The sequence below is a fragment of the Vespa crabro genome, chromosome 4 (assembly GCF_910589235.1).
Source record: "Vespa crabro chromosome 4, iyVesCrab1.2, whole genome shotgun sequence".
NCBI classification, from domain to species: domain Eukaryota; kingdom Metazoa; phylum Arthropoda; class Insecta; order Hymenoptera; family Vespidae; genus Vespa; species Vespa crabro.
Genome location: NC_060958.1, coordinates 9,229,437 through 9,238,259, shown reverse-complemented (window position 1 = coordinate 9,238,259; position 8,823 = coordinate 9,229,437). Strand labels below are relative to the sequence as shown.

General features: G+C 35.8%; 1 protein-coding gene across 2 annotated transcripts in view; it reads left to right on the top strand.

The window, feature by feature from the left end:
* Nucleotides 1–524: 524 nt before the first annotated feature.
* The window catches only part of LOC124423342 (fibroblast growth factor 17-like), a 118,867-nt gene continuing 110,568 nt past the window's right edge, over nt 525–8,823 (top strand). For both annotated transcript variants that reach the window (XM_046960951.1, XM_046960950.1), the window contains exon 1: nt 525–1,451. The gene's annotated coding sequence lies outside the window, so the exon portion shown is untranslated. The remainder of the gene's footprint in view (nt 1,452–8,823) is intronic.

Here is an 8,823-nt window from a genome sequence, read left to right as displayed (position 1 = left end):
AATTCGACGTGTACGTGTAACGATCGGTTGGTCGTTCGTCGTCGATCCTTTAAAAAACGAAGAGTGACTCGAGAGAGAGAGAGAGAGAGAAAGAGAGAGAGAGAAACCATCGTTTTCTCGAACATCGATTTCACGAGCAAGCTTGTCCGTCGTCGTCGTTGAGTTCGGCTCACTGCCTCTTTTTCTTTCGATACCGATGCCAGGTAGACGTAATAATGTCATTATTAATGTGAGGAATTTTTACGACGCGTTAATTTGCCGCCATTCTACGTTTCGCTTCTTACTCAGGACTCGCGGTCAATAAATTGTTTTAATTAGAGGAGAAATCGCATGAGATCGTAAGAACCGTGCAAATCTTTGCACCGTAAACAAATTAAGAGGTTTGGAAAAACGAGTGATACGAACGACAGAGAATAACCACCAACCGGTCTTTATTTCTCTTACTTGTAATTTCGACGATTTGCGAACTACTCGTTTCGTTCGACGAAAGCTTCGTTTCTTTTCTTTTTTTTTTTTTCTTTTTATTTTTTATTTTTTCTTTTTCTTTTTCTTTTTTTTTTTTTTTTCACTTCGATTCGTTAAATAATAAAGTACGACGAGAGTAACTATGCCTTTTTCTATTTGAAAGAATTTGTCAAATTTCTCACGATAAAAGTTATTTTCTCGTGTATATCTTTACTATTCTATTTCTCTCTCTCTTTCTCCCTCTCCCTCTCTCTCTCTCTCTCTATGAAAACGATCCTAGCAATGCAAGATTATGCAAATGAACGAGTGAGCCTCCGGTCTTCGTACGGAAAGAAAGGAAATGAAAATGAATGAGACGATGCACTCCCTTTCGTACTTCGCCAAAAGGGATGATCCAATGATATCTAGAATTTCTTTTCCTTTTTTTTTTTATTTCTTTTTTTTTTCTTCCTTTTTTTTTTCGTTTCGAACAATGAAACTATTTCGTGCTTACGGCAGTATTTTCTTTTTTTCTTTTTCTTTTTTTTTTCCCCCTTTTCTTTTTTAATTCATTCATACGTTTAAACAATAAATCCCATTAATTTATGCGTTAAAGTATCACGTCGAAGCGTTCGTTCGTTAATTAATATGATTAATATTTGATTTAATGTTAATAAATAATTCTTTAAAATCAATCGTATATTATCGATACGTTGTTTATCAAAGTGAAATAAAAGTCACGAGGTGAGGATCGTTGACTCTTCGTACAGGTGACGTAAACAAACAAGATACGAGATATATATCTCGTGAGTGTTAGGATATCAGGACGTTCGAACAGTCGAGTCGGAGCCTTCGTCCTGTAAACATCGAGGGAGAAAGAGATATATACAACGTTCGACAGCCAAACTCATAGTTTTCTACGACGTTCTTATATTATATATTAAAAATATAAGACAATTGATATTAATTACGATTAAGTTCTTTTTTTTTGTCTTCTTCTAATTAAGGTTAGTTAATATTCATAACAATTATATTAGTTGGACCGGAAAGTAATGACGCTTTCTTAAATTAAATTCAAACGAATAAATTTTTAACAAATTTTTTATTTTTAATTACAATTAAATATCGTCATATGCGTAAAAACGACATTACTTTCTGGTCCCCCTAATATTTAAATTATATTACGAATAATTTTATAATAATCATAAGTTATCAAATGAAGAAGAGAATATTTCATGGAGATATTAATATATTCTGAGCGTCGTTTTATTTTTAACTTAACGTATAATTTATTTTAACGTAAATTAAGTCAACTTACGGGTACTTTAATATACATATATCACAAATATTATCTATTATACTTTCAGAATTTCTAACGTTTCGTTTCTTAGTTTATAATATATATTTAATATATATGTATATGTCCGGAAATTATGTTACAACAATAAAGAAAGGGTGACAAAGGAGAGAAAAAGAGAGAGAGAGTGAGATAGAGAGATCGTTCGTTCATTAGAAACTATCACAATAGTTCGTAGGAACAAATGACGCTGTTAGATCAAGAAAGGAGAAAGAGTCCAAGATGTTAGGGGTAATTCGAAGAGATTCGAAAAGCCTACTCCTCTTTTAGTTGCCGTTATTGTTCTTTCTCAACGTAATATCGCCAAGGAACGTTACTTCAAGAAGATTTATAATCGACTCCTACGCTCTTATTACGATTTCCTTTCATTGCTCTTACGATCTAACGTTTGCCTTTATAACCGTCTTTCTTCGAACAATGCGTCTTTGGACTTGAAATGATACGTACGAGTTCGTCCGTAAACATGTATATAATGTATATATATATATATATATATATATATACAATATATATGTATATAACATTTGTTTCTTTAATTTTTTCATACTCTTTTAATTTTCATCGTTTGCCCTTGGATTTTCTAGAAATGTACGTAAACGTTCAATGTAATATGATAAAATAACAAGAGAAAAAAAAGAAAAAAAGAAAAAGAGGACGAAAATATTGTCACGTGTTGTTATGATCCAAGTATTTATATTAGTTATATAGATAAGTGTCACGCATGTTCTCTCACGTATGAGAAAAGGGATATAAAAGAGAAGAGAAAAAAAAGAAAAAAAAAAGAAAAAAAAGAAAAAGAAAAGAACGAAAGAAACAAAAAGAAAAGAAAAGAGAGAGAGAGAGAGAGAGAGAGAGAGAAGAAAAAAAAAAGCTTGTACGTAGTAGATACTTACGTCAGGTCGATTCATTGCTGACGCCGGTCTTCGCCAAAAATAACGTTCATTGATTTCGCGTTCTGAATGAACGAGCTCGCAAAGGAAAATGAGACAGCGTAAACCCATCGAAGAAGAGAGAGAGAGAGAGAGAGAGAGAGAGAGAGAGAGAGAGAGAGAGAGAGAGAGAGAGAGAGAGAGAGGGAGGGAGGGAGATAGTTATCTATGGCCATCGTCGAGAACTAGCGATAAGATTTCCAAGAAGTTGGAAAAAGAGAGAGACAGAGAGAGAGAGAGAGAGAGAGATAGATAGATAGAGAGAGAGAGAGAGAGAGAGGGAGAGAGAGAAAGAGAAAGAAAACTTTTCTTACGATTGCGTTTTGAAAGAAGCTCTCCAACAAATAGAGATACTTGTCTTATTCGCCTACGCGTCTTAACGTCAATACTCACCCTCTTCTTTATATATACACCCTTGCGAGTCACCCTCATCTCTCAATTACGTTATATCCATTCGTAACGGTAGTTCGATAAATATTTTATAAATATTTTTTATAGATCTTAACGATGACTTTGAATGAACAACGAGTTTATAAATATACGCTCAGTACGAAATTAAAAAAGATAAAATATTTATGAAATTTGTTTAAAGAAAAAAAAAAAAAAAAAGAAAGAAAAAAAATGAATTGAAACTGAGAATAGTCTGTATTTTCTTTTTCTTTCTTCCTTTTTCTTTTTCTTTTTTTTCTTTTTTTTCTTTTTTTTTTTCTTTTTTGTTCTTCTGTTAAAAAAAGATTACGCATTACGACGGCGAAGAAGAGATCTTGAATTTCCATACGATAGCGACGTTTTTTGCTTATCTTTATCCTCTTACCTAGCTCATCGTTTAAGATAGCGCAACGAAGCATGTGCCTGCGTGGCACGGATCGTGTGTTTCTCAATTTGAGAAAAGAAAAGTTATTTCAACGAGATGTAAGCTTTTTCTTCTTTGTTCTTTGTCTTTTTCTTTTTTTCATTTTCTTTTTCTTCCTTTCTTTCTTTCTTTTTCTGTTTCTTTTTTTTTTTCTTTTTTCGGTTTTTTTTTGTTTTTTTTTTATTGCTATAACCATGAAGAATCGACACGAATGTCTTCATTAATGAAATATTTTATCTCTTGTTATGGCGAATAGTTGAGATTTTTTTTTTTGTTAACATATTCTTTCGCGTTTCGAATTGAATCGGATAGGATCGGATCGATGTATGATCTTTCTTTTTTTTTTTCTTCTTCCATTTCATTGACTTTATCCTTATAGAAGAATGTGAACATCGAAGAGGACGATATTCGTCTTAGGATTTGATGAATTAGACAGATAGAGATATTGATAATAAAATTCTTTTTAAATGTGAAAACGAAAAGATGTGGCGACGAGTTGGCGCGGGACAGCGCGCTAAGCAGAATTCGCTATCGGCGGCGGATTGTAAGCAGAGTCGTTTTTACGAGAGACAGAGTTTTAATGGTCTTCTACGACGTGTGGCATAGAGCACCACCAAGCTTGGAACGAACTCTGTATAACGGCCTTTATTATGATTATTTGCGGCTGCACGCCTTTCCCGGCATCTTGGTACGTACTACATACGTACGTGCGTGAGCCATAGGTAGAACCCCATGCGTCTCCGAGTTTATTTTATGCTTACTACGTTCTCGAGCCTGCCTTAACGTCGTCTCTTCCTCTCTTTCTCTCTCTCTCTCTCTCTCTTTTTTTTTCTTTCTTCTCTTTTTCTCTTTTCTCGCTCGTATATACATACCTACAACGAAACGGTAATTCCCTCCTCTCGCACGTGACCGATCTGCTTTTACAAAGTCTCGACATTTTCATAAAATTATTATGGAAACTTGTTTAAAATGAAAAAGGAAAAAAAAATTCAGTACATTAATTATCAATATTGATAGATTATTGATTTCGACATTCTCGATTCAATCGGATTATTAATTTTATAGTTCGTCATGTTATCGATATATATATATATATATATATATATATATATATATATATATATATGTACACATACACATATCTTACTGAATACTTACATAAAGTACGCACTTGTTATGAAAATTCGCGAAATTCTGTCCCGACGAGATGTCTGAGTCCTTGGCAAATCTTTCCACGAGTATAGTGGCGACAACAGGGACGATGATGCAAACGGGATAGCATTCTTTAAACAATTGCATACGCATGGTCATACAATTTGTCGAATGATAAACCTCTTTTTCTCTCTCTCTCTCTCTCTCTCTCTCTCTATCTCTCTCTATCTCTTAAGAAAATAACGATGGAATGATGTAGATTAGTCAAAGCTATTTCTTTCTTTACGTTTTTTTAGACGATCCACAATGAAATATCGGAATCGTGCAATATCTGTTTGAGTGTTACGAGCCGTGAAAGATACGAGCGATGACGTCATGAACATCGAACCACGTGGACTCGAATTTAGTCGATTTTAGTTATTGCTATGACGAGGACCAACGAGAAAAAGAGAGAGAGAGAGAGAGAGAGAGAGAGAAAGAGAGAGAGAGAGACTATAGTGGGGATGATCATAAGAGGAAAAAGGAAGAAAAAATAGAGGGGATGATCATTTGTAAAGACAAATTTTTGCGTGGTCGATTGCGGAGCAGACATACTCGTCTATTACGTAGGTAGATATAGAGTCAGCAACGCCCACGTCGTCGCCACCCTGCTTCTGCCGGTCACATCGAAAACGGCTAGCTTACGGGGGTAGGGGGATAGTTGCGGTGCGAAAATGTCAGACGAACCGGCTGATACGATACTCCCACGCGATAGAAAGTGGGGCAAAGTCGATTCATTCATCCACTGATTCATAAGAGTGGGTGCTATGAGAGAGAAAGAGAGAAAGAGAGAAAGAGAAAGAAAGAAAGAGAAAGATAAATACACTTCTTATCTCTCTCTCTCTCTCTCTCTCTCTCTCTCTCTCTTTTCCACTTTCTTTTCATCCCCTCTCACTTTCTTCCTTCCTTCATCCCTTATTCGAGTCTTTCAATACGATTTCGTAGGGATATCTTTCATAGACAAAAAGTAAGTTTTAAGCGTGTGGTAGTTAGATACATTCTCATCCCTTCGAGTTTCGAGAAATTACCCCAACTCGTGTGGGTAGTGAAAATCGAAGAAATTGGATAATTCCGGGCTTTTCCTTTTCCTAGAAGAACGCCATTTTGGTGACGCAAAGCTCGATCGCAGACCTTGGACTCTCTCTCTCTCTCTCTCTCTCTTTCTCTCTTTCTTTTATCCTTTTTCTTTCTCCACGATCAACTCTCAACCTCTGATATTATCATGTATTACGTATGTAGCAAAATGTATGAGCTTTTCGTAAAAATACACGAAAAGCAGCTTTCGTAAGGAGATCTCGTTTAATTTTTCGTCCCTTTCTCTCGCTAAGAGAGAAAAAGAGAGAGAGAGAGAGAGAGGGAGAGACGATAGATCGGGAGTTTGGATTATGTGGAGTTAAAGTGGTTTTTCTTAAATGTTAAGGTCACAATCGTCATATTCTATTCGTCGACCAGTTACGATCCTAATCTCATGTTATATTAACCTCGTTTATTGATCATTGAAGCGGTAACAGATATCGTTAATTCTTTACAAAGGGAAAATATATCAACTATAAAATCTAATTATGAAAGTTATTATAACGATGATAAAGTTTTTATCGGAATAAACGTAATTAGAAATTTTCATGGATTGTTTCGATAATTTTGATACTTAGAATTGTTCCAAGGAGAACACGAGGAAAGAGGGTCGATCTGTTGGCTCCTTGAAAATAAGAGAGAGACACGCAATAAGAGAGAGAGAAAGAAAGAAAAAAGTCATCGAGAAAGTCGAACGGAAATGATGAAGGAAACAATGTCTCTAAAATTGAATTTTACTTTTCGATTGTAATTAACGATCGTATAAAGCAGAAGCATATTTTTCGACTGAAATTTTTAGATGATGCAAGCGAAACAACGTGCTGGACCACTCACGGTAAGGCGGTTGGTTTCGAGTGTGTCTTCTCTCTTCCATCGACCGTTTCCCTCCTCTCTCTCTCTCTCTCTTTTTATCTCTCTTTCTCGCTCTCATTGTTGCAGCGTCGCCCATCGTACTCCGGATATCCTATACATCGCTAAACACAATGCACCGTCTGCTGTTCCTGGCTGAGCGCCATTGTCGATAACCTTTGCATCGTCGACCCGATGATGGTAGTACCGCGATAGGAATGTCGTCGACTTTGAGAGTAGCGGTATTCGTGTGGTGATACGCACGTGGACCGTGTTCTCTCTCTCTCTCTCTCTCTCTCTTTTTTCTTTCTCTTTCTCTTTCTCTTTCTCTTTCCATTTCTCTCTTTTCTTCCTCTTTTCTTTTTCTTTTCCTTTCTTTCGTATTTCCTTTTTCGTTAGATGCGAAAACGCAGAAGGTCGAAGGTCGCCACAGTGAAAGGTCAGATCCACGGTTAAGTGCACGAAATAAGAACGAAAAAGGCGATCGCCAACTCGTAGGAAAAAGAAGAGAGAGAGAGAGAGAGAGAGAGAGAGAGAGAGAGAGAGAGAGAGAGAGAGGAAGACGATAAATAAATCGTATGCATTGTAGAAATCTTTGAGACCCGCTCGTCGGATCTTTTCGAATGCGTTTTCATTGTGCTCTGTGTATATGTACATGTGTATATATATATATATATATATATATATATATATATATATATATATATATATAGCGATGAGTATCGTTTGCTTTTGATTTTAGTTTGGACATTAGATCGATGCCGGTATGTGTATGTACATAGATCCAAGAGTTATGCGATTCTTAAATTATAATTCGAGAAATGCTGAGAATAGATTCAATGTTTCTTTTTTCTTCATTTCTTTCGTTTTGTTTTACATCTTGTTCTCTCCTTTTATTTTTTCTGTTCGAATTTAGAACACCGTTGATTATGATGAAATCGGTGGAAAAATTTTTGAAGGGAAAATTCCCTTTCTTCTCGATGACTCACGCGAAAGAACCAAATACGGTATCGGCAAGGAAACGATGATGGTTCTTCTTTCAACTACCCACGCTTTCCTTCATGTTTTTCAATATCGCGGTAGGCGCCCTCGCGAAATTAGCATTCGCGAATGCCAGAAATAGATCGCGGATCACAATGCTTTAGGAAGGTCGGACGTAAAAAGACAAAACTAGAAGGAGAAGGAGAAGGAGGAGAAGGAGAAGGAGAAGGAGAAGGAGGAGGAGGTGGAGGAGGAGGAGGAGGAAGAGATATTTGCGAGAAGTAGCGTGTGGATTTATCGAATACCGCGAAATCGTTGTCCAAGTCGAATGCTCCTCCGCAAGAGGACTGACCGGCCGAAGACGATGACAATGAGAGTGAAAAGAAAAAAAAAGAAAGAAAAGAAAATGAAAAAAAAAGAAAAAGAAAAAGAAATCTCCTCCTTTCTTTATTATCGTCTTTCGTACGATTTATTCTTCGTCGTTTTATTCGATCGTATTTCCATTTTCGTGGCTCGATCGACGAGTATACATAGGACAACGACATATACTTGTGTATCCTTTAACATCCCATTACGGTATTATCAAAGAATATGACGATACTTAGGAAGAATCCATAAAATCGTAGATGATTCTTTCCTTATAGGGTATATCGTTCCATCAAAGAAATCCGAATTTCAGATCTATTTAAATGAGTTGTCAGAAGAGCAATCAAATCTTTCGAGAGAAGTATAAAAAAAAAAAAAAAAAAAGAAAAAGGAAAAAAAAATATATATATATATATATGTAGTACGCCTAAGAATCTTTCTTATGGATACGGCATTTTTAAAAGGTAAAAATATCCATAAACCGAATGTGAAAAGGGCCTCTCTATTATAATTCCACGTTCTAACGAGGCTAAAAAAGCGTGCTTAGAAGGACGTAACATTTTATTTGAGATTTACCGCAAGGTTTCGGCCTCGTTTATTACTACGTCTCGTTTGTTCCTTCGTGTCCTTTTTACGCGTATCACTTTAATATATCCAAATCTTTACCGTCCTTCTCATTTGTTGTTCTTCTCATTAACGTGTGATCTTTCATTCTGACATCGGTGAATTATAGTTAGGCCAAACAAACGAGCGTCAAAATGTTTTCTTTTCTTTTTTTT